The sequence below is a fragment of the Lissotriton vulgaris genome, chromosome 4_1, assembly GCF_964263255.1.
Source record: "Lissotriton vulgaris chromosome 4_1, aLisVul1.2, whole genome shotgun sequence".
NCBI classification, from domain to species: Eukaryota; Metazoa; Chordata; class Amphibia; order Caudata; family Salamandridae; genus Lissotriton; species Lissotriton vulgaris.
The window spans coordinates 337,022,743-337,048,198 of record NC_141691.1 but is presented as its reverse complement, the minus strand read 5'-3'; the positions used below and the strand labels follow the sequence as shown (position 1 = coordinate 337,048,198).

Below are 25,456 nucleotides of genomic sequence, written 5' to 3'. Positions count from 1 at the left end.
TTGGCCCCTCCTAATGCACAAACTCAATGAATATATTCTCAGAGCCGAACAATGCATAAGCGCGCTGCTGACAGGAATGCAGGGGCCATCATTAAGCCAGCACGAAGAAATGCCTGGTGTCTGACTGTATCAGCACAAACAGTTCTATTGTGCATTTTTAATTGACATTCACCGGTGGGAGAATGATCAAAAGGAATTTCTCCTCCCCTACATTGCTCAATTGATGGCGAATCAGCCATAACAGTGGGAAACTGATCAGACAAACTGAACATTACAGAAATTTCCATTTGAGAATGCCACGTTTCACCAGTGGCTTTCCATTTCAAATCACTGTCTTCAGAATAGATCACTGGATCTCATTCCAGACTGGGCCAGCCAGTAAAAATACAAAAGGCTCTGGCGGCAATAGCAGCCAAGCTTTTGTCCACGTCCTTGTTGACGCATATGCTTTTTGGGAAGGGTGAGCATAAAGTGCTCTGCCCTGTCATGGTATATTTTCCCCCTATCTTCCCACCGCCTCTCCAACACTGCCCAGCATAAAGTGCTCTTTCTTACCTTTTACCCCTTTGCCTCTGATACCTTCCCCACCCAACTCCCCCATCCCTGCCAAGCACCTGGCCCCAAACCCACATTTCCCACCTACTAGGAGGAGGCAAATATGATCACTAACAGTAATCTCCCCCCAGAACAGGAAAAAACGTGCATAATTTCCCCCTACCTTCCCCCTCTTCTAAAACCAGATGAGCACAGTTGTTCCCAATTCCATGTGGACAAACTAATAACTGCGTGGTACTGCCGCGGTGTTACCACACAGAGTTTGCACCCCACCAGTTCTGCGGTGCAACTTGTAACAAGGACCTTAGAGACATGGCGGTACAGATGCTATGGAATGGATGCTATTGAACCAGGAAGTGAAATGGTTAAGTGATTATGTTGTTACAGGTAGTACTTTCCTCAAGTGTATTTTCAACTTGAAGACCACTTATTTCTCTAGTCAGGGGATACAGTCATGCTGTTGAACATAATTGCTGCATCATATGTTAAAGTTGTATTAACTCTATTGAAAAATAGTGCAACTTGGTGATCTTCAATTAAAGTCAGGCTACAATATGTTGATTTTTTTAAATGTTTTTTTTACAGTTTAGCATTATCACATTAAGTGCACCATATAGATAAGTAATTCTGTGGCTATTTTTCTTGATGCAAAAGTAATACTGTAAGAAAAAAGGTAATGTTGCCAGTAGCTCCAGTTTAAGCCAAGAGATGAAAATAATCTCCTTTTGTCCTTTCATTTTTACCCTATACGCACTGCTTTTTTATCTTCATTCAACTCTTACACTTCTGAAAGCATGCTGCCTGACCAAGAACTTCTTTTGGTCGGAGTCTAGAGAATTTGTGAATATTCAAACAACAAGGTGTCACGCCAGATTGAGTACTAAGATGTACTAGTAGTAGTGAAAATCAACCCCTACTTGATTTGAGTTAGAAAACCCACTGACAGATTTGTTCTTCGTACTACTTACTTTACCATGACTGAAAAAAATCAGACAAATGTCTTTGGTGATTGGATCGCTGTACTTGTACTTAACAAAGCCTAAGAACATTTTTGGTGAGACTGACAAACAGAGTATATTACAACAGATGCAAAAATGTCCACGCTTGGTCTTTCATCACTGTAACCATTTTATTGAAGGGGCATGATGAGATTGACTGCGTGGTACTGGGGAAATACATTTAAGGAACTGAGCACAGTGGGACTCCTTGTTTGTAGTTTGTTGCCTGAAACGTCAGCGTTGTCTCCTGCAAGCAGGACAAAACACAAGAACTGTTAGAGCTTGCGGGACAGAGAATTAGTCTGAAATATGCTGGAAAGTTAGAAGTCTGCAGTTCCCAGACACCACTCAGAATAAAGGCCTGAAATTTTACGTGAGTGTACTAATTCTAGAAGTGAGGAACCCTTCCTTCAGGTGGGCAATGAACAATGTTGATTAAACTGTAGATGGACCTTATGGATCAGCGATTTACCCAGAGTGGCACTTTGAAGGCCTTAAGGAATATGGGATTTTGCTAGTTTTATTTATGTTTCTATGTGTCACCAACCAGGAAAACAAGGACTGGTTGTTAACAGTACACCCAAAAGACCAGAAAGACTCTGTTTTAGTAGTAACACAGTCACAGCTCCACAGGAGCACACTTGAAAACCTTTGTGAATATTAATAAATATAAATCTAGTGCAACAAGGTGTGATGGATTAGAAACGTCAGAAAGCTGGTGTTTGACGTAGGGCTCCAGTCCCATGTGAAAAATCAGTCCAAAAAGATGTAGTAAAGCAACATTACTGGGACTGGGTTGTGCAACAAGAGTTCACTAAGCCTGACTAGGGAAAACTCACCACAGAATTTAATTTGCATAAACAAGTTAGATTATTGGAACCCTACCTAGATCTAATGTTATACATTCCATTCAGGTTTGGCAGCCTCTCGGTTTGTGAGGTTACAGCTAAGTGGCATACCAATGACCCAGGCCCAAGTAATTTCCCAGGATGCAAGGAACCAGTGGAGACAGTTGCCCATGGGCTGTACGCTTTGCCTATGCGCAGCCCAAGTCCAATTGGTTAAAAACGATTTGCCAGCAATTGGGCATACTGAGCAATCGGGAAGACCTTACATCGGATACTAGACCCCTTTTTGCTTGTGCGGTGGCCTAGTTGTTAAGCCACATGGGGGGGAATTAGGAGGAAGGCTCGAGCTAGAGGTTTACAGTAAGCAGTAGGCTGGCCTTTAGACCCAGTTGTTCTAGGGTTTCTAGCATCCCTATTCATGAAAATCTCTAATTCCAAAGATGTACGCCACAAGCATTTTATTGAAAAATAACTATCCCATCAGTTCTAAAATGAGAAAGTTTCAAAAGGAAAATAACATGATTGTGGGGTACGCAGATTGCTTTAGTATATTTTAATCACCGAAATATCTTGATGGTCCTTTTTATTATTCCCCTTTCCAATTATCCCACTTTTTATTGGTGTTATTTTAAACGTAATGAATTTTATTTTTATTGTAAGAATGAGCTTGTATGATGAATTGTTTTTAATTGGTTCATGCGGTATGGGCATGGTAGTTTTTCATGCTTCAAATATTGGACTGTATTCATTCCCAGCTGATGTCGGTAGTAGTACTGGGCACCTCAAGTAGTTAGTGCACGCTGTACATGATTATATTATCACCTTACAGTCAGCATGTTTTAGTGCAAGAAAGAATCTGCACGCTCACTGTGTCATGTGCTGTATGAACCGTTTATTTTTATGTCTTTAAACTGTATCTTAAGCTGCCTGTTTTTCTAGCTTTTATGACACGAGCTGTCAAAATAAAGCTTATATTGATTGATTGATTGATTAAAAAATATATATCTAATGTAAATGTGGTTGTAAATCAGCTTAATTAGATATACATGTTTTTTTGTCAACTGATCATATGGTGTCAAGAACAGCCCAAGCTGTATATGGCAGTGAATGTAAATGCACTTCCAGAAAATGTGTATATGTTTTTATGTTACATTCCACATTTTCGCAAACAGTTGACGATGCATTTTTATTTTTAAAAATATATTCGCTGAGTTCAGATTGAAAACAATGTGGCCTCCGTATAGTGCTAAATAACGTTTACGTTTCAATACTTTATTCGACAGCATTGTCATAAAAGCATTTTATCCCTATTCTAAACATAAATAATACTATACTAAGTTAAGATCGATTTAAGATACGCATTAAATACAGAATACTGGCAAATTCTTTCCTCTAAAAAGAATTTATACAGTTAAAAAGTACAGGGTCACTATGCCTAATACATAAAAAATAAATCTAGCTTAAAACAAAATACTTTCCATCATTCATGATTAATCGCAGTTAAAGTGCGGGTGCGGATAATCCAGGCCCAACCCAAATATTTGGCTAGGGCAATTGCAAGATTGGGGGCACAATTTGATCTTAATATTCTTAGTGCTTCCAGGTATTTTCTTATCCCCAAATTCTTGCACACTGGTTTTAGCCATCTACTTCTTGGAGCAGCAGACAAGGGGCATACAAACAAAAAGTGTGGAATATCCTCAACATGGACCTTGCAGTAGCAACATGTATTGACATTACTTGGTGCTAAATAACTAAAATATTTGAGTTGAAAGTGAGGGAGCTGCAGAGGAAGCCACTTATAATTTATGCAAATCTGATGAAGGTGAAAATGTACTCCGGGCTAATGACGGAAAGAGGATTTCTCCCCTACACTAAATCCTGTTCAACTAACTATCAGATATTTAAAATATAAAAAACAACAGCGATTCCAAATTAAAAAAAACAATATGCTACTGGATTTTGTTTTTAGCTTTATTGATGAGCTAGAAAGAGACAGAAAAAAAATGATGCTATGGGACCTCAATTTTGGCTTCTCTTGATGTGTAACTGTAATTGGATGAGACACTCCGAGAGCTCTAGATCAAAATATGCTGCAAAAATGCGACCCCTAAATTAAAGGATATGGACAATATGTATATTGTTCTTGGAGAAAAGCATGCTGAGGCTGGCCAGTCTGTTTACATGATGTCATGGCTGAAGGACACATGCGGCACAGGGGCTCCAAGCAAGGTGAGATCTGCTCGTGTGGAGCTTGGATTAAAGCAAAGATAGGTTGTCAGATCTGTTTGACAAACCACAACAAAGTGCATTCATCGCCTTTCTTCTTTGTACTGTACTTACATTTCACATATACATCAAAGATGGATTTTTATGGGTCTGAAACATCTGAACACAACTATGGTGGATGGTGTGTCACCCTGAAAAGCAGTGGCGCGGAAGAAGGATTCAATGGCATTTTAACTCACACGTATTTGTATGCATGTTTCTGTGCAGATGCTTGTAAAATACACCCCCACGTTTCTCACATTTAGGTCAAACTGTGTAAAATCAAATGTCATCAGAAGGTGTAGTGCAGAATCTAACATGAAGGCGCAGCACTGAGATGACTCAGCAGGACTCTGTATTAATCAAAGGCTGTACCTACTGTGCTGCGTGGGGCATCACGTTGTTCAGTACTATAACCTTGTTGCAAAAAATTGCGTGCACGCTAAATATGATATTGAAATAACTGAGCAAAACACGTGTTAAAGGTTTAAAATGAAGTCAACGCCCTGCACCAAAGAGCTAGACGGATCCAGCACTCATTCAGTGCATCTCCATGGTGGGTGCCTGGCCTGCGCCCCCCCGCACCGAGGAGTAGTAGCGCTCTCAGCAGCGTGGTGAGCTTTAAAGCCGCTTTCCCTTCACTCGGCAGGCGCAGAGAGGAGGACGGGTAATCAGGCCTGACCTAGAGATGTCAGCCCACTTCCAGCTGACTCGACAGAACTGTCAGGCCCCGGATGCTGGTACAAAAGCTCTCCCTCACAAGTCTGGCGCGCGCCCAATAATCTGCCTCTTGGGCTGGGCCTGACCCTGACCCTCTTCTTTTACTGCACACCTAATCCTGTGCCCCAAGGGCACGGCCGACACGCGGGGATTCCCGGCTCGGGCTTGCCTGCGCCCTTTTGCCTGGAGCGACAAGCACTGATGTTTCCTTTTGACATTGGGGTTTGTTGAAGCTGGTTAGAAAGGGTGGCTTGTTTTAGCAAAATAAATGTACAGTCCCTGTAAAAAACGAAAGCACCCGTACATTGGCAACTGTGATATGCTGTGTCTACGCAAACCACGCTTTCCCTTAAGGTCTGCTGTGGCACGAGCTGGAGGGTCTGAGGCTCAGACAGGGGGGCGTGAGGAGGACCCGAGGGCAGGCGCGCGGTTAATGAGGCGTGGCATTCTGCGCATTCCTCTCTCGCGCACGGGGAGCATCACAGTCATTACTCATTGTCTGGGCCACGTGCACGGACCTGTTAACAATAGCTTGCAAACCGAGGCGATGTAAACACGTGCACCTCGGAGGGACAGTAGGGTTTCCTATTTCACGGATCCGCGTGAAGCTCACCCCCTCAGGCTTTTATTTACGGGTCTCTCGATCTCTGCCTGCTTGTGCGCAAGACAGTGCCTAGAACAGACCTGTGTATGAAGCACACACCCTCAAACTTCATCCGTGAGTCTCTCGATCTCTGCCTGCGTGTGCGCAAGAGGGCGCTTAGTGCAGGCCGTTGTATGGCATGGAGGGGCACGAGACCCACAACTGGGCATACCCGTCCCACTCGAGGTGACAAATGCAAAAAGAGTGATTGATGGACAGAACGTTGCACAATGTCATACATTCACCCTAGTACAGAGATCTGGGCCTAAATCCATATTTTTTTTGTTCCCCATGCCATTTAAGTTTAGACCCAGCCACATGCAAATCAGTCTTGACCCTGCGCCCAATGGGAACTGTCCAGCATGAGCTGCCAGGTCAGGTCCTCCCTGGTCTGGAAACAAGCATTCTAGGACCAGTTCCTGGGTATCACCCCTCATCAGCCAGGCTATCTTGACTCCAGTGGCACAGAGAGCGCGGGACCCACATCTGGGCAACCCTTACCACTCGGGGGACAAATGCAAAAAGAACAATTGATGGACAGAATGCTTAATTAACACTGTTATGCATTCACCCCAATACAGCTACCTCGGCCTAAATCAATAGTTTGTGTTGCTCCCCATGCCATTCCAGTTTAGGAAGGGTTCTAGAGCAGGGTTCCCTGTGAGGCACACTCATCAGACTGTTACCCACATTTCACTGTTCCTGCATGCAGGCACTGCTGTGAAGCGCACCCCTCACACTTTGTTCGTTATTCTGTCAATGTCAGCTTACATGTGTAAAGGAGGGTGCCTACTCCAGGAATACGTGAGAATCACACCCCTCAGATGTATATCCACAAGTCTGTCAAAGGTGTGCATAGGAGCCCTTAGCGCAGGGATCAGTGCTATGGGTGCTCCTCAGGTTTTGATCCACAGGTCTGTCAAAGGCTGGGTGTAGGTGCACAGGAGTTTACTACTGCAAGGGTCTGGGTAAAGCAGGACCCTCAGACGTGCACAGGAGAGTACTACTGCAGGGATCTGTGTATGTAAAGCCTGACCCTCGGGCGTTTATCCGGAGAGACTTTCGATGCCTGTCTGCTTGTACACAGAAGGGTCCCTAGTGTAGGCATGTATTTGAAGTGCACCACTCAGACTTATGTTTATCTGTGAGTCTGTGTATGTCTGCCTGCATGTGCACAAGCGGGTGTCTAGTGAAGGGACCACTGTGAAGCACAAAGTCTGATCATATTATGGGGCCGTCATTAGCTCTGATAATAAAAGTTTTTTTAGCAGAACACACCTTGCTTGAGAAATCACCACTCTACATAAATATGTGTATACCTGTCTCAACATCCATGCGGATGTACAGATATGTTAAAGCAATATTGAGTCCACAGTCAGCAATGCTATCATGCTGAGCTAACTATCACCTGAATGAAATCATTTCTGCTACCTATACAAGGTCTCAGGTGCCGTCGAGTATCATTTTGCATTATGAGCTCCTGCAAGATCTCATAAGGTGTGCATGTTCTCAAAGTCAGCTGTCTAGTTTTGTAGATGGGATGCTCCTGTTCAATGCCGCCTCCTCCTCTTACGGCTGGTTTTTATGGCAGCACAGATTTACATATGCATGCTGTGACTTTGTGTGCCACACACTTTCACATCCATATATTCCTGCAGGGTCCACCATCACCGATGGAGAGAACAGATGGGAGAACACATCAACACCCTGCATGAACTTGTCTGTCTCTTTCCTCCTCGAAATACAGTGTGGTTCTAGCTGCAGCCTCCATGCCCATCCTCACTGAGGTGCCCCGATCAGCTACTAAATGATGACCAGTGGAGATATGATTGACATACTTCATTTTTTATTAATATTAATATCAATACTTTTTTTACAAAGTTTTTATATAGCGCAAACTTGACCCGAATCGAGTATCAAAGCGCTTTCCATAGCACCAGTTGCATTACATGAGAACACATTAATTTTTGATAGGAACGGGGAGATTAAGTGATTTGCCCAGAATCACAGCATGTTCAGCGTCATTGCCGAGACTCGAACCCAGTTCCCCAGATTAGATGTCGACCGCCCTAGCCGTTAGGTCAAATCCTCTCCCCAAATATTATTATTAATGTTGTTATTATTATTGAAATAAAAGTTGGAATGCCATTGAGGGCAAGCAAATACATTTTTATTTCCTCGTGGATCAGAAGATATATGAATATTTGGAGTGCGTGGTATTGGTACAGCATGTTCGCAACCTTCTGTGGAATCCATTGCAAATTAGCTTGAATAAATCTTGAAACGTTATACTGACATTTAGCAGAAAATGGAAGCTAGGACCAATCGAAGAGAAGCATGAAAATAGGAAATGTAAAAAATCAAAAAAGCCTGTTGTAAAGAAGTTTATACAAAGGGACCTCAAAAAATGCATGGATATGAGAGGGTAGGAAAAGACACCTTAAAGCAAGCGTGAAATGTACAAAAAAGTATAGCATCAAGGATTAACTGAAAGAAGTGAAATAAATGTAATTACTGGAAAAATAAAATTAAAAAATCACACTTTGGGCAGTCTATGAAAACCAAGGTGTTGCCTCTTGAAAGGACATCATACTCTTGCACAGACCTCTCCCTTAGTACCAAATCATTTATAAAAGCATTGCCACTTGCTTGGACTTGGAACATTCTCAAAGAATTGACATGGGCCAAGGTATGTCCTCTGGGCACGACACACAATCTGAAGGCTGTCTGTTATTTTTTAACAGTACATGTGTGCGCTAATTGTCTCTTTTTGCTTTACATCCGTGTGCCAATGATTGATTGTCCCTCAGCAATTTTTCTAAATATTCCGTGAGAGCAAGGGAGAGGGTGTGCTCTCGCACTGGCTCAGATCTGTGGGACTGCAGCTGTGGTAACTAATGATCGTTTATTCAGGCATGCTAAGGATCTCCCACGAAAGTGTATTTAATTGAATCAAGCCACAAATGGTCAAATATTAACCACTCAAAATCCAGTCGAAGTGTATTCGGTTCTGCACTGTCAAGAACAACTCGCATATCTCTATGCACAGCTTTATATTAAATTGAAATGTCTCCATTCCAGGGAGAGCAAGATTTGCACTATAAAACGGATGAAGGGACTCTGAAAAATACATATGACAAACTAAGTCTTTGGATTCCAGGAAAACGTTTTCTCGAAGTTCTTTTTACAGAATTTCTTTAATTAGACCATCATGTGGACCATGTCTCCACAGATTGATAAGTGATGGCATTCGAAACATAAGAATAAGAATAAGAGGAACCTGCACTGGCTCCCCATGCAGGCCAGGATTAACTTTAAGGCCCTCTGCCTTATGCACCAGGCCCTTAACGGGACTGGGCCGGAAGACATTTGTTCCCTTGTATCCCATTATGTCCCTGGTGGGGCTCTTCGTTCTGCCAACAAAAATCTGCTGACCTTCCCCCGAGTCTTCAAGCCCAGATGGGGTGGAAGGGCCTTCCGCTCCCTCGCACCCATACTGTGGAACATGCTCCCTGACGACCTCAAGGGTCTTGCTTCTCATGCCCTCTTCCGCAAAGCACTTAAGACCTGGCTCTTCCGAGAAGCCTACCTGTGATCTGCCGGCCTCTGCTCAAACAGTTGTACCATCTGTTAGTGCCTTGCTGCCTATGGGTTTAGTTGCGCTTTACAAATTCATAATTCATTCATTCATTTATTATTTATCTGTTGATGTCCTACACCGCTCCACACACCCTTTCTTAAAACAGAAGCTCTGTTTCATTCAAGCTAAAAGTCATGTACCAATATATTTTCCAGTATCTTTTTGGTCACATCTTAATTTGGAAAGAACTGTTCCAGCTGGTTCGGAGTGCTGGCCTGAAATATGGATATTATCACAGTGCAAATTAGAATACATAAATCAGCGATAATGAGTCCAAGGAAACTTCATAACTGAATAGGATCTTTTTTTAAAGTCTAAATAGTTGCTGTCAAAAAGTATGACTGAGGTAAGGACGCAAGTAGCCAATGATTTCAGCCCAGTCTTAATTTTACTTACCCTACTGCATTTAATGCTTTGAATTTATTGAATATTTCTGCCACACTGAGGGATGGAGGCCACTGAAAATAGGGTTTATAGAATTCTACACATAAGATTTGTTTTTTTAATGAATAAAGAAAACTTTGTAAGTGAGGTAGGTTTAAGATTATTATTAGCTAAAGCATTTCAATCATTAAATAAGACCCTTTTTAAAACGATCCTTACATCTCCCATCTGAAATTATCACTACAAAGTATCATTACCTCTATGAAGGGGTTATTCTCCACCCCACCCCCAATCCCTGAGCATTGACTGAAGAAGACTGCTGATGCATTGCGTAATGCAGCGTCATAGTATAGATAGCAGAATGTGTTTCTTTTGCATGGTTATCCTGTGGAATGATTTACATGTTGGGATCAGGAACACCATCGGTTTTGCAAATGTTTTAAACAGATGTAAGGGAAATGAAAGAAGACAACTTGGAAAGAAAGAAAGGTCCCCCAATACTAGTATTATTACCTCAATCTTGAAGACTTTAAGAGAAAGCCAACTACCAACTGTGATGCATCCACTTTTAACCCCTTGCCCGTGGCCGGAATTCCGCTCCTGTGCGGCACATTCCGATCGTGGTCGTGACGGCTCCCGGCCGTCATCAGCACACGAGCACTGTGTGCCATGACGGACGAGAGCCGTCATCAGCACGCAAGGGGTTAAATGCCTGCCAGTCAGTTTTTGGACAAGGCAAACAAAAAAAATGCTCCGAGCCATCAGCTGTCTTCTGCTGAGATGTGTTTGGAACCTGCAGGTCACTGATTGAATTTCTGCAGAACCGACTCAGCTTCTTCTTTTGAGGTTGACAAACAAATGCCCTTGAGTTGGTCATAATATCATCCATTATGTAAGCCCCAAGAAATACTTTGGTTTATGTTTTGCTCTACATTGAATTAGAATGCAGGCTTTATTGGTCTTGCATAAATCTATTTTTTACTTGCATATGCTGATCAATCATGTGCTGTCCTTTTAAAAATATGACCATAATGTTGGGCAATGTAAACGTCAGTCAAGCTTCCAAATTTGTGGTAGGCCGCTATCCCTTTGTTGGTGTCACTGGTGTTCCATCCAACACAACTGTTGTGGAGGCTAAACGATCTGATCTAGTTATAATTAAACTTGTTCATGAGTTGTGAGTTATGAGTTTTGACTGGGGTGTCCTGCAGTAACCTATTTAGACCCACACTGGTTGTTTACTGGGTCATGTGCTGGTCCCCCTTTTCTAAGGACAGTTAACACGACCAGCACATGCCACCAACTTCAGTGACACAACACCACTCACAAGCAAAAGCACTGCCAAAGCCCAGCATGGATTGGACAAACCTATTTCTTCCTGTTTGCAGCTCTGTCCAATACATGTCAGTAAGTAATGTAGTATGGTCATCAGCCCTGCCCCCTCCAAAAATGACGTTTTCTAAAGATGTAGAAACATATTTTAACCCTTAGGTAAAAAGCCATTATTTTGCTGAAGTCCATCTGTGACCCACACACTGATGTGGTTACCGCGGTCACAGTCAAGGTGTTCACTGAAATTGTATGCAGTCCTTCTTAAAATCTGTTTGATCTCGGACACCAAATTAGGTCACTATGTATGTTTTTAAGAGATATCTGCTATGAAAAATCTTGCACTAAATAAAGATTCCATTTTTATAATATCAGTTTGTTTGTATCAGGTGTTTGAACTCTTTCAAAGCCACTCCCTATATACAGTTGTGAGAAACAAGGGAACCCGGAGGTAATGCACTAGGGACCTTGGGCATTAACTTTTTTACAAAAAACAGTGGACCCTAGTAGTTTGAAGGATCAAGGTAAGAATAGACATAAACTGAATAGTAATTATGTCCTATGTCCAGCCAGACAGGAATTTATTTAAACGATGCACATAAATGAAAATAAATCTCAAAGTAATGTCAAGAGGGCACAACCCGTGACCTACAGTGAACAAGACAAAACAACAGATTCAGGCGGCGGTCTGTATACTTGTAATCAGTGAACAGACTTGATTATGCTTAAAGGTATCATTGTACAGAGCATTCATAAGCAATTTAGGTACATATGATACTGTTATGTCGACAACGTTTCGATGCCTAAAACTTAGATACATGACATCATCTTCAAGACAAGTATATAAATCATGTTTGTCTTGAAATTATTAACAATTGCCTTTCATACAGGGCGGCTTGTTAAAACGGAAGAAGGGTGGCGTCCGTCAGCAGGAGCGGTTAGTTCGAACCAAGAGTATCGCTATTATATAGGGCGATCCCGCGTGTTTGACAAAGGAGACCATCACGGTCATGGCTCAAGTGTTACCGGTTGCAGGACGCGGCATCTCTGGCGGGAATCGCTCAACAGTCAATACCTATTAGGCATGGGCGGATTTTGCGGATTGGCAATCCGCGAATTTGCAGATTTGCGAATTTGCGGATTGCGAAAATCCGCAAAATCCGCGAATCCTCGCGGATTTTTTTTTTGTGTGTTCGCACGGGTTTCTGCAAGTTCGCGAGGGTTTTGTACAATTTCGCAAATTGCGAAATTGTACAAAACGCTTGCGAACTTGCAGAAACCCGTGCGAACACAATGTGCCCAGTAGGGTATGTGCCTCTTGTGTGTAAAAGGTCAGAGAAAGATCAGTTCAGCAGATGAAGAGAAAGAAGCTCCTGGTCACAGGAACAGCACGGGTATTGCGCTCGTGAAAGTCAAGGATGCAAAGTCTATCCAGCATCACAGCTGATTTTCCACGGTAGATTTGGGAAGAAGGCACACCTGTCCAGCCTCGACGACGCTCACAATTGTTTTTGGGCTAATGAATGAGTCACTGAATTTGAGCATCAACTAGTTTGAGCGACCATTTGTGTGTTACTATGCAATCGCCCCGAAGGGCGCAGGGGTCCCTTGAGTGGTTCATCAGCTGATTTTCCACGGTAGATTTGGGAAGAAAGCAGACCTGTGCGCAGCCTACTCATGCAACTATTTTACAATGGCGCCAGCAAGCTGCCAGCGCCGTTGTAAAATAGTTACAAAGTTAGCTTGCACAGGAAGCACTTAGATAAAATAAAGCAGCACCTGCTTTGTGGTTCCTGTGCAAGCTAACTTTGTAACTATTTTACAACGGCGCTGGCAGCACAAAATACCTTTTTAACATCTATAGAAACCCAATGTCAGCATCAAGAGTTGGAAAAACAAAAAACTTCAAATCTACCACCTGAGCTGTGTCTTGTGGCCTCACAGATCATTAAAATTCACTCAGCGAAGTCATTGCAAGCGTTGTAAACCGTTATGTTATTTTAAGGTGACATTTCAATAGCAATATCATGGAATGAGAAGTCATGGCCAATGCATGACTTTGTGGAGAAAAACAACATTCTCCATAACAGAAAATCTGTGTTCAAACCAGTGAGAGGAACTGAAGCTATTACCCTAATATTATTGAGGAATCACCTACTTCCTAAAATTTGGTCATATAGAAATCCGTATCGACTTTGTTTATTGGCAGCCTATCATACAGTCGAAATGCCTGTAAAATTAGGCTGGTGTTAAAGGAACAGCTCTACAATGGCGTTCATCGTTCCTCCCTAACCAAAGCCAAAAAATCAATATCGGCGTGGTTGTGTGTGTGTACTCATCAACGGTGGGACTCAACACAGAGCTCACCCTAGCCCCTCTACTATTTATCATATAAATGAGACTCCTGGCCCAGGTTATCTCCCCCTACAACACTCAATTCTAAAAGCATACAAATGTCATACAGCTCCACATCCAAGCTGACAAGAACTCAAACAAACTAAGAGCACCACAAGATGCCTAAGCACATCTACTGCTGGTTGAAATAAAATTACCTCAAACTGAACAACTTTTAACATTAATACTTGGACCTGGAGCACCCTAGGTGACAACATGTCATTACTAAGGCATGAAGAAGCTAAATCCCCAAATACCTCTGTAAAAAATGCTGTGTACGGTTCAAAACTCCAACCATGAATTCATGATGCTGAGAAGGATGTTACACAGCTCCAGTGAAAGCACTTAGTAAACCTACTGGAGCTTCGGCGTTGTCAAACTTGAATACTGCAATATGACCTACACAGGAGTACCCAAATTAGAAACTGAAAAGTTGCAAGGATTGCAGAATTAAACTAGAAGACTTGACTGAAGAGGAATAAATCATCACACATCAATCCAGACTTGAGGGCACACTCTTGTGCTCAGTAGTCAGAATGGTGTGCCCTCAGTAGTCAGAATGCACCATGGCATCAGCCCAAATTACCTACGGAAAGAAATATCACATTACATCTCCATCTGGAACCTTCATTTGAGCATGGAAAGTGTAACTGTACTACCAGGTCTAAATGAGAGCCTCAATGAGTCAGAGTCATGAACGTCAAGGGCATGCACATCTGGGATTCAGTTTGCCCAGTTCAGAGGAACCCAGCAACCTTAACAGCCTCCAAAAACCCTGAAAGTGAGTCCGTGCATAGACATATTCTGATCCATTCCAGGTTAACAGTAGGAGCCCCCTCCCATGATGATGGACAGGTTCCCACTCTAAAGTCATAACATCCCCAGAGTCTAAATGTCTGGTGCACCACATCTCCAGATTGTCTTTTAGCCAATACTTGCCAGAAAGGGATGCACTACAAATAAAAGGTCTTCTGTTATCTTTAGTTCTACTGGATTGCAATTTGTCATATACTATCACTATAGAAAATCAATAAATAACCAATGTTTGTAAAGTAGAGGAATGTATTCCTGCCCTCCACCTGTAGGCCTCAATTACAGGTTGGAGGGAGAGACATGAGGAAGCGCTTAAGTGTGCAGAAAGAAAGTACGATACACGACACTGAAATATGATAGTGTACCAGTGATGTAAAGTACAAATCACAACAAACAAAGAAGGGTTCAAAAGGCAAGCCAATGCAGAAAGTGACTCTAGGGATATTGGCAGGCGTGGACTTGAAAGTGGTAAAATTCATAAAGGCGTTACTTGATTTCCACAATGTGTATTTAGCCACCTGTATCCCCAATATACAAGTAAAGAAAGCAAAAAACATTTACTGATATGTTCAATAAATTAATATACCTTCGCTAACATACACAACATAAATCTTCATGATATAATGTAGATACTACCCATGGGTACTACTTATGCCTGAGTTCAGGGGTAACATCTAGGCTGAAAAGGCGTGTTCGGTGGTGTATGGATGGGAATTATTTTTTCCTACCACAACCCACAATAGTAATTTTATTAGAGTATGGAACAGAAAAACATTCAGCCATGTCATGTTGTTGTTTGCGAGTACTAAATCTCTCCATAGCAACAGTCTCCCTCCCACTATCTGACAAATTCAGCCATGAGTGAAGCTCAGTACGTTTTTACTCCTTTTTGCACTAAACAGAATCAGTGGCAATAAGGTCTGCCTCAAAGCACTCTTCTTACATGATGAACAATTCTTCAGAACAAATATAAGAAAATGGTGACCTGGAAATTTTGTGATCGTGTCACTGGGCCAGTCATTGAATATATGCATCAGGAAACTCAACACTGAGTTTATTCACACTCAGCAGACAGACATATATGATCATTGGTTATTAAAATGATGTCACAATGGTGCATTCCCATAGACGACGTGCACATACCTAATTATGGCTGGCCCAGGCATTTTTATACAGGTTTTGGTGGGATCTGTGATGTCCTTCAATAGATCGCAAGGATGGGAAAATGAGGTCAGGCACTTGACTACCACTTTGATGGAGGAAGTTTCTAGCACTCATGCCTGCTTTGTGGGTGTGCCAGCAATACTTATGTGATGTCAGACAAAACTGTCGCTTCAGTCGTGGTGGCTGTAGCCTGGGTTCAGAAGGGCTTGGGGGTCACTAATACCCTAGCTGCACATATATGTATAGGACATTATCGACAGTCGTGCAAACAGCTGCATTTAGTGGATGAGTCCAAGCACTCAGCTGGGCTGCAGGAAGTTCCCTAGACAGAACAGTTTTTAGAAGTGGTGCAACTACGATCTTTCAAATAGTTTCTATATGTGCTTGATATAAAGAGGACCGTTATTTCCAACTCACTTAAAATTACCCTGAATTCGCTTTGTAAATAATTGTTTGAACCTTAAAGAAATTACTTCCATTTTATGCACAACAGAATGGTGAAAATAAAAGTGTGTCTCTCACAAGAGCATTGTTTTTTGTAGGTCTTGAGTAGTCCTAAAATGCCCCGAGTTCTGCCTCAAATAATGGTATTACAATCAAGAGCTACGAAGGGCTTGTATTCCTGCTGAATATACTTTGAGAGTTGTTTGCACATGTACTCTGGAAAATCACACTTTATGTGACTAAGGACTTTGCTTTACTACAGACAGGTTTGAACTGCAATGAAAATTACAATATAAATGCTTGTACAGATTGTGAAATATTGGAAAAATACAAGGCCTAATCTGGAAACAAGGGCACATATAGTAAAGGACTCTCGCTATAAGCTTTGCTACTCACAACACTTGAAGATACCAAGAGCAAGTGCTACACAAAACCAATTTATCAATTCTAGCATACGTTTCGGGTTTTCTAGGGTGGACAATACTTTTGATTTCTTTTTAAAAGGCAACTCGCGAGTTTGTAGATATTCACAAAACATTTGCAAACCTTCACCCCTAGTGACAGATCTGGGTTAAATCTATCGGGTTTTTTTGCACGCCACGCCAATTATTTTTCACTGTACTTGCATGCACAGCTCTCAGCTGTTGCAAAAGTGTACCAGTATGTTCACACCTAAGATTCATATTTTTTCCTACTGCTTTGGGTGAGTTGGCTAGTACAGCACTAGTTTACAACCCTTAGTTACAAGTTTAAGTGTTCTAGCTCACATTGTAACACCATTTACACACCACAGACGCTCGCCAGTGGCCTATGTGCGCCTCACTAAATCATGCAGAGTGCTCGTAGTACCACCTATCAGCCTGTGATCTTGTACAATGCTGGCATTCACTCCTTACCTTGACTGGTGGGCTATAGCTGCCAGCTTTCACAGTATGTCCTTCACTGCTTCCGATTCACACCACCTAACCTCCCCACCTGTGTTCAGCACACAGCACTAGCATTAACACCCTTAAACCACAAGCGCACAGTACTAGCATTCACACCAACTGTTCCTGGTGTCCAGCTCCAAGATGACACAGGGGTATGCACCTCACATTACAAAATGACTTTTGTGAGCAATCAAATGGCCGTCACAATTTCTGGCGAATTTTTTTTTTTAGCCATCGTGTCTGCCTTTTATAAAGACAAAAAACAACAAAAATAATCTGTCACAAAAACCCAAACAATATCTTATAAAGACAGGTTTATGCACGAAATAGCAGTGAACGTGTACCGTCCTGCCAGCATCAAAGGCGCACATTTTTCATGTGGAAAAATACTGCTGCTTCGGAGCAGCCCTGGAACAGGAAGTGAGGAAGCGCGCGCTCCAGATGCAGCCTCGGTGCGGTTACATGAAAGCAGAAGCGCCGGCGCTTCCGGCCACATGATGCGCAGCCTGGCGTCCTGTCTGACTGGAGACGCACAGCCTTCGCCACTGCGCACACGGTGCATCCCAACAAACACGCCCTTGACAGGGAGCGCCCAAAAGCAGAGCGCTTCTGTGTAATCCCGCGTCTTTGCCCCGGAGGCACCGAGGAGGGCAGTTTTCAATGACACCAGCTGTTCACATAGGAATCCTACCTCACTCTGCTCTGTTTCGAGGGGCCTTCTCGTAGCAGAAGTACTCACAAAGCATAGCCCCCTTGCACACTCCACTTCCGCCGCGCTGTGCACAAATCCAGCGTGCACAACATTCCAGAAGGAACTAGGTTCATTGCGAAAGAGACATAAAGCTTGCTGCCAATGCAGAGTGCCGCCAAAAGCTGAGCGGTTTCTTGCGAAAGTCCCACCCTTGCGGGTCTGCCAATCAAGCCCGCATCACGAGGCCGCTTCGGGCTGAATACAGTTCCTTTATTGACTCAGCTCATGTCTGCAGCATGTCGCTCTCTCTCTCTCTCTCTCTCTCTCTCTCTCTGCACGACTCCGAGGCACAGATCAGATTTCGCAGGGTCACTCCGACTGAAATTGTGCAGCCGGGCATTGCAGACAAAAATAAACAGCATTTATGTGGCAATTGAAATGTCCCTCCCCAATCAACGTCTGCACCCGCAGATCTATTTCAAAAGGCTATAAAACAGGGAACTTTTGAATGGCTCCTGTGTTGCATTCTCAGAGCACTATTAGGATTGGAAAGCAACCATAACCCACGGTGGTCTCTGCTAAAACTGGCAACCCATCTGGACAGGCCAGAGACTGCGACTTGGGCAAGCAACAATTTCTGATCCGAGAGGGGCTCATGTGATTGGCTAACACTCAGCCTGACTCCAAAGAATTAGCTAACAATCAGATAAATGCCATAAGTTTAACACATTGAGAAGTAATCATCCGGAGTTCACACAACTCTCCAAAATTAGCGATTAGAAAAAAATAGCCCTGATCTTGCGGGATCACGTAGGCCTGTTTTGCAATAGCTCCAGATTCTCTATGGTTGGTTTACAATGCTTCTGAGGCCAAATGATTACTCGGGATCACTCCAGTGGGTATGCTCATGCAGCCTGTTAACTCCTATTCCGCTGCAAATTCTTAAACTAAAAATTTTGCCAGATTCACTGTCACCAACAAATCTACATGACTAAACAGAATCTTTTCACTGAACAGATAAGTACTTCCCGTGCGACCACAATAAAAACCTGTGGAGGTGGGTAGTTGCAGCCAAATACATTAGGTACAGCTCCTTTTTTGGTCTCGCCTGCTAATGTGCTTGCGCATTGCTGGCGAGAGATATAGAGGCTAAACCAAGCTCTGAAACCATCGCGGATTTCATCGAGTGCATGTGGTGCTCGTACACGCGCTTGCCCGAGCCTCCTGCCTCCGAGAGCTTAGCTCACTTCAAAGGGATCTGCTCCCCCGCCCCCTGCTTCACACTTTTCACGGCCGCTAGGCCGTGTCTCGCATTTCTCCTCCCCCCCTCCCCAGAGCAGTGCCAAGAGCTTGTTTTCCACTAGCCGGCATGAATGACTTGCAGCGAACGGCTTCATGTGAATTTATTCCACGAGGTCAGAGACTGGTCAAAGCTATCGATCGTGCAGTAGGTGCAGTTGCACCATGTCCAAATCTGTTAAAACATAACAAGGCGCTTGTTATACGATGTGTTCATACAGCAGCCTTCACAGTGTACCACCACACCCATTCACGAAGAATGTATGTGTAGAAAAAAGTATATTTGCTTTCAGAGGGTCTCCGAATAACTTGGCATTTTAACTAAACTTTACTGATGTCGCAGTTTGGCCTCCTCTGTCCATTACAAGCGGTCATTGCATATTTGTCCACTCACAGACGGAGAATGCGCGAGAGGGCCCGCTTGCCGCGTTCATTAGTTTTTTTCCAAATGAAAGACACAAAGACGTGAATAAACGCCACTCTGTCTGTCAGTGCATGCAGAGAGCAATGGGGCAGGGTACCCAGTTGCGAGCTTTCATTACAGGGCGCCAAATATGCAGAGTAGACAGGAGACAGAAGGGAAGAATTGGGAAACCAAAGCGAGTACGAATGTTTTAGTGCAATTAATTGAATGATAAGCACCCTGAAGTTTTATAAAATAAACACAATTACAGCTGATTGAATGCAACATACCAATGAAAGGGGCACAGGACGAGAGTATTTTCTAACAGACACGTAATTTTTTCACTCCCATTTATATCGTGTGCCGGCTTGTTTTGCTCTATGCTGTTAAAGCTTTGACTTCTCCGATTCAAACTAGTTTACATTATGCAATGAGAGCGCACATAATTAGTCCACACCGAGCTGCCATCGGTGACCAAGGTAGAAATGCGTGGACTCTGCAGAGGATCCAGCGTTGTGCACATCTCTCTCTTGAAAAGTCTGTCTGCCTGTGCAAACTCCTGGCACTTCATCAGATCTCCATTGATGTGGTCAAATACTGAAGCACTTTGTGTATTTCAGCCTCCTCCTTGCTCTCAGCATGTGACCCCTTTTAGCAGGGGCTGTTTGTCTCTTCAATGTCGTTCCGTTATTCTCACAGTCCATCCTGAGTAATATAAACATTTGCAATGCAATAGGACTTTTGTTTTATTTTTGAATTTTAAAAAAGCAAGAAGCAGCTGCCATACGCGCCGCCGTCACTCATGGTGGTCAGATGGCACAAACGATCGCCACGTGACTGGCCTTTAAACCGGATTTGGCCGCTAGAGCTTTGCATGGAGTTTACAGTGTTTCCCTCTCTGAGTCATCGTGAAGTCTTCTACACGGCACGGTCTTGAACTAAAGTAAAGATGGATTGCTGTCTAACATGTTCCGTTCTATCATTCTGCGCTTCCTGTCCATCCCCATTTCAAACAGGAGGAGGCCGAAATACTACAAGGCAGCAGTGCTGGATTCATTACGAGCAGGCATTAGAGGCTCCTGTGGGCTTACATACAAACCAACATTTGTAGAGTTTGAAAACAAACTAAACTCATAACAAGTTTCAGTGCATTTTGGCGCTCTTTAGTATATATATTATATATAAACCTTACTTGAAATCCACCCTCAAGTCTGGCATGGGTTCAACATCCTGTGATTCTGGACAAATCCCTTCATCTGCTTCAGAGAGATTTTTTTTTAAACGTCATGGTTTGATTTTCACTCCGAATCGGACAGTGCCGACGGCTGGAAGAAGAGATGACCGGACCCAACCGCCTTCTCGCTCACTTGAGCACAGGTAAGAGACCGTGGCCATAGCTGGGGGCTGTACCCTCCCTCACCAGAGCACTTACAACTATCGAAGCCTGTGTGCATCATTCACTTGAGCATATGTATTAGGCCAGAGCTCTCAAATTTGACATGTCCGCCAGTCAGAGCAGCTGTGCTTATTTGTTGTGGGTGGGTGTTTTTAAATGTTTTTATTTACTATGCACTTTGGGACTTGTCCGGTTTCTCCCTTATAAAATCAGAAATACAAGTCCCAGCATCCAAAGAGAAAATATTGACTGGAAGGAGAGAGATAACAACCTGCAAAAAGCTGAGTGCAGGCTGGATCAAGTTGAAACTTATATCGCTGAATGAGCTCACAAACAAGATTAATACGTACCTAGACTGATTCACATGGGCGGATAGCATCCTCCTTGTTATTTAAACACTGGAGAACTAATTTGTGGCACATTTCAATTACTGGTGTGGCCAGTGTATCATACCTGACTGTTTCCTATTTGTTCTATCTTCTCTGGCATTTATACAGCCCTCCCTCTATCTATCACCCTCACTTTATCTATTGCCCTCACTCTATCTATTGCATCACCACAGCATCACTCAGCAAAACCACCGCATCACTCAGGGGCACCACAACATCACTATGTGCTACCACAGCGTCACTGAACGCCACAGCATCACTCGTTCGCCATCACAACATCACTCAGCGCCACCACAGCATCAATCTGTGCAACCATTCAACAACAACTGGTTCAAATATGTTCTCTCAATGTTTCAAGCTTTATTACAAATGGCACAAATAGATCTTAGTATTTCACTTCTGTTCTTGGATTTTCGTCACAATAAAATACACTGAACATAATCTTCACAAGTTATTTACAAAAGTTTAAGCTATTACCATTATACATTACAATAACTTTTATTTAAATATTAATTATTTAAAAAAATGAAAAGCCATTGTTATTTGCAATATCAATACATCTAAGTCACGTAAATACAACACATATTGCATTACAAATGCTATAGGTGTCACATTTGCGAAAGTTAAAGCTATTGGCATTGTAAATGACAAAGATATTAAGTTCGCTATTTTCAAAACCAACATATAAATAAAGAATGTGTCATTTACAATACCAATAGCTCAAACTTTCCTAATGCGAAACCTATGGCATTGCAAATGCTTGTTTGAGTGTGTGCTTGAGCTCCCTACAGTCCACCTGAAATATGTTTAAACACTTGGGGTACTTAATACATTTCTTTCTATAATGCTTGCTATGTTCGTCTCATTTATGTATGTAGGTATGTATAAATGATTTTGTAACGCGCACTGTTACTGGGGAGTATCCTGGCGCGGAGGGAAAAGCAAAGAAGGATGAGCAGGGATCAGCTTAGAAACTGCTACTGAATAGGTAGGTTTTTAAATTCTTTTTAAATTGGGCTACAGATTGACTGGAGCGCAGATGAAAGGGGAGAGCATTCCAGGCGCGGGCAGCGACCACAGAAATGGACTGTCCCCCTAGTCTGGTTCGCTTGAATCGGGGTAGGGTCATTTTAAATTGGGAAGATGAGCGGAGAACTCTTGTAGGGGCATACAGTGTAAATCTTTTCTTTAAATAGACTGGTCCTTGGTCATTGGTTATATTGAAAACATCCGTTAAACGATGTTTCAGTCAAGCACTTGAAATAACCCAAAGCAACACACAGAAAAGCATTTGCTTTGTGATACACAAGGCATGCAACTGTATCGTTTTCTAAATTTTATGCTGTTCAGTTTTGAAGTCTCTTGAGCAGGATCAAGGGAGGTGTCAGCGGGGTGCCTAAAATATGACTTTCTTAATAGGTAATGATCTTTTTAAACCTGAAAAATTTTCTAGAAGTACACATTTCACCTTACTCCCTTACATATGTATCCAAGAGCATGCACTATTTTTCGCTATTAACGTGTTCATGACTGTAGGAAAATAATCTTATCCAATCAGACTTCCATGAGCTTTCAGAACTCTTGCCTAAGAATGGAGAGTCTGAAATTATCACAAGAAGAAAGTGAATATCAGGATGCAATGTGAAGCAGACATGCAGAAAATATGTGTATTAATATGAAGCAGAAATGCGGTAAATATTTGTGTATCAATGTGAAGTATACATGCAGTAAATATCACAGTGTATCAATGTGAAGCAGAAATGCAGTAAATATTTCGGTGAATCACTGAGAAGCAGAAAGACAGTAAATATTTGGGTATCAATGTGAAGTAGAAATGCAGTAAATATTACAGTGTATCGCTGTGATGCAGAAATGCAGTAAATATTACAGTGTTTCACTGTGAAGCCGAAATGCAGTAAATATTACAGTGTATCGCTGTAAAGCAGAAATGCAGTAAATATTACAGTGTATCACTGTGAAGCCGAAATGCAGTAAATATCACAGTGTATCAATGTGAAGCAGAAATGCAGTAAATATTTCGGTGAATCACTGAGAAGCAGAAAGACAGTAAATATTTGTGTATCAATGTGAAGTAGAAATGCAGTAAATATTACAGTGTATCGCTGTGATGCAGAAATGCAGTAAATATTACAGTGTTTCACTGAGAAGCCAAAATGCAGTAAATATTACAGTGTATCGCTGTAAAGCAGAAATGCAGTAAATATTACAGTGTATCACTGTGAAGCCGAAATGCTGTAAATATTACAGTGTATCGCTGTAAAGCATAAATGCAGTAAATATTACAGTGTATCACTGTAAAGCAGAAATGCTGTAAATATTACAGTGTATCACTGTGAAGCCGAAATGCAGTAAATATTATTACAGTGTATCGCTGTAAAGCAGAAATGCAGTAAATATTACAGTGTATCACTGTGAAGCCGAAATGCAGTAAATATTACAGTGTATCGCTGTAAAGCAGAAATGCAGCAAATATTACAGTGTTTCACTGTGAAACCGAAATGCGTAACAATCAACCCAGGATGTAAATGTAGTTGAGCTTATATAGCGCACAGCTACCCGCAGTGGGTGTCCCGGCGCTTGCTTAGGGAACCCGTCCTGATATTCCCCTGTGTGATAGCCCCAGCGGGTATCCACAAGGTGAAAGTCAGGCATCCCGCCGCGAGGGGCCGTTGTGGAGATTAAGCAAGCTATTGCCCAGAGTTGCAGAGTGTGAACCCGTGAGTCGAGAAGGCACCGGAGCGAGAATTATCGAGTCTGTGGAATTTTTAGCCCAAGACCCGCCGAGGCGGGGAATTGAACCCTGGTCCAGGACCGATCTCAGCTTCCGGGTCTGCCGCCTCTAAACCCTGAGCCACACTTCTCCATAATAAAAGGATAAAATGTTGCCCATAATATCTCACGGTAGAAATGCAGGGCATTGACATTTTAATTTTCAAAGCTGTGCAATAGAAACATTTCAGGTTCAATGTATTGAAAACGTCTTTCTTGTTAAATACTATTTTAGCTCAAATGTTTTAGAATAATGTAGAATGCAAACGTTGTGTGTGGCTGTCTATTTCTTTGCATGTGTAAGTTCTCTGCTGTTTTATACCCCGTTCACAGAGAGCTAGAGGCATGGAGGAAGGAGGGTATTGGTCCAAAATAGAGACAGCCTTTGTAAGTAGATAATGACAGCCAAGCCCTTCCCGCCTGCTCACTTGCCTGGCATATCTGGACACACAGACCCCCCACGCCGCATCCTGATAAAGTTTGCTCTCTCAGTGGTCATTCATGCTCTTTTGAAAGCACGTTCAGGGTTTGTCGGCACCACTGTTACTTGGAGGATTCTCGAAGCTCCTTCCTTACATCTTTTTGTAAGAGGCCAATCCCTCCGTTCAAGCGACAGGCGTCGAATGAATGTCTGCCTCACACATTCAAGTATGCAATGTTCTTCATTTAATAAGCGCACACGTTCACCTACAGACCACATGGCCATACTTTCTAATTTCTCTCTTCCTTGAGTGTCCATTTTGAAAGTCTTGAGCTTCTGGTAACAGCTGCTGTCGTATAAAAACCCGCATGCAATGCTACTAACCCACCCATGTCTAAAGTTAAGAAAATGAAGCCTCCAGAACTGGACACACTACTCCAGATGTGGCCTCAAGATTAATTACACATCAGTGTCTGCAATGCAATTACCATTTTTGCAAAACCTCTTCTTTTGAACCTCCATTATTCCTTTTTATTTTCCTCTGACAGATGGGTTTAATCTCCCACTCACATTTGGTATAATTTAATATAATTCTTCTCCTCGGACCCTAAACTGGTCCCGTGGTATATGAATTGGCCTACTTTTAAAAACATTTTAAGGAGTATCAAGCCGTGGATGGTTCTCCATCGCGGTGAGGGAGATACATCCACGAGCTAGCAAGAAGGAGCTGATGCTGAGATACTCATGCCTGCTGCTGGCTGAGAGAGCTTCCCTTCGTGTGCGCCGTTCTGCGTGTGTGGAATTCAGGCTGGGATGACATCAGCAACTATCTAACACCAGAGGCGCAACTAGAGCCAAATTTCGGGAGGGCTAAAAAAAAAAGTCGGGGGGGGGGACGGGGGGGGGGGTTTGGGCGCTGAACCTTTAATCAGTAGGCA

General features: G+C 42.7%; 1 protein-coding gene across 7 annotated transcripts in view; it reads right to left on the bottom strand.

Moving 5' to 3' along the window:
- The window catches only part of LOC147718720 (muscleblind-like protein 3), a 419,970-nt gene that overhangs the window by 319,051 nt on the left and 75,463 nt on the right, over positions 1 to 25,456 (bottom strand). Inside the window, exon 1 of one of the 7 annotated variants that reach the window (XM_086918703.1) lies at positions 17,821 to 18,001. The exons of the other annotated variants lie outside the window; for them this stretch is intronic. The gene's annotated coding sequence lies outside the window, so the exon portion shown is untranslated. Of the gene's footprint in view, positions 1 to 17,820; positions 18,002 to 25,456 lie in introns of those variants that run through there. 7 annotated transcript variants of the gene reach the window in all.